Below are 1,699 nucleotides of genomic sequence, written 5' to 3' on the forward strand. Positions count from 1 at the left end.
ACTGGTCAGGCCCAGCTTTCTGTCACAAAGGAACCTGGAAATCTTCCTGACCACGAAATCCTGAGGACCTTGGAGGAACACTGAGGGAACCGTGAGGCACACCCATTGGCAAGGCTTGAGGTTTGGGGGTGGGGAGGGTCAGTGCCCGTTTTTCCCTGGGAGAGACTCATTGCCTTGAGAAAGCCCACTTCCTTGTGGGTGTTGCCCTTCCTGATTTGATGCACCTGGGATGAAAGGAAGCAAAGCAAAATGCCTGAGGATATGTCATTTTGGAACCAGCACACCCAGGAAAATAAACACAAAGAGATGACATGCAGGTGTCAACATTGCTGTGTATTTTACTGATGCTATCTACATCAGGGTAACAGGTGGACTGCTTTCCCTCCCTGTTCTCCATCTTAGCTTCCCAGGGGACTGGATATCTAAAGTTACAAGCCATGGGTGTATGAAAGTTTATCGTTCTCAGCTAGACTTGTCTACGTATATATATAGAGAGAGAGACAAACACATTGTGGAGGGAGAACTGAGTAACATAACCGCTTGATGCCACATAAATATCAATGGATTCATGCTTGTCAAAAGGATATAGATATTCTTGAGCGCAAAAGAATCTCTCATAGCGGAGAGAAGACACTTAGTATTTTGAAAAATGGAATGTTTGTGACCTCAACTTTATGTAGACGCTCAACGTCCAACTCAATAAGTCCGGAGTAGAAAGATGGTTACAATAGACTGGGGGTGAGGTATGGGGATTGGGAAAAGAGAGATACTAGAAAAAGGATATAAACTTCAGTTAGACACGAAGATTCGCATGCAAAGACTCTGCTATGGACAATATATTGCATATTTCATATTGGCTACAAAAGGACCAGTTACATATTCTTACAGATATATGAAGCATGTGAGGGAACTGGTATGTTAATCGGCTTCATCAAATATTTAGACAATCTATTCATATATCTTAACTCTCCATTATACCCCCTCAATAAACTTGGTTTTTGGATAGTTATAAATAAAATTAAAAACTATATGAAAAGTAAAAATTAAAAAGAGATCTAATTGCCCAGCGTACAAAGGTAGCAATAAGGAATACTGAGGTAAAATTAGATGGAACTTTGGTGAAAAATTCCTTAAGGTGAATGTTCCTTTTTTTTCTTTTCTTTCATTCTTTCTTTGTTTTGTTTTGTTGTTGTTGTTGTTGTTGTTTGTTTGTTTGTTTTGGTTTTGGTTTTTGTTTTCTTGAGAGGTTTTTACTATAGGGCATGTGTGCTCACCTGAAATACTGAGACAGAGAGACAGATGGTGAGGAAACACCCCCCAGGGGTAATGGCCATGCCACAATCTCCCCTCCTCCATTCTCCTCTCAGAATCTTGGAAATGCTCTTGCATAGGAAAAGGAATGTGAACCTGAGTTGTTGGGCTGAGGAGACTTGGAAAACACCCTCACTGTGGTGGTCACTGAACACTAAATACCCCAAACAGTCATCAAATCTAACCACAGGCTAGGGCGTTTCCTTTCACCTCAGCTCCTTTCTAGCTCTCTTGACCCGCATGCCCCCTGCAGGCAATGTGTTCTTCCTGCCTCCAGAACTTACACTCTCCCAAAACACCTGCTATCTCCTGCCATCGTATCCTTCCTTTTATCCAGAAGTCACTGGGGCTTCTGGAGCACCACAGGACCAAGGTGGTGAAGGTTCCC

This window comes from Tupaia chinensis, unplaced genomic scaffold (assembly GCF_000334495.1).
Source record: "Tupaia chinensis unplaced genomic scaffold, TupChi_1.0 Scaffold148257_1, whole genome shotgun sequence".
In the NCBI taxonomy this organism is placed as follows: Eukaryota; Metazoa; Chordata; class Mammalia; order Scandentia; family Tupaiidae; genus Tupaia; species Tupaia belangeri.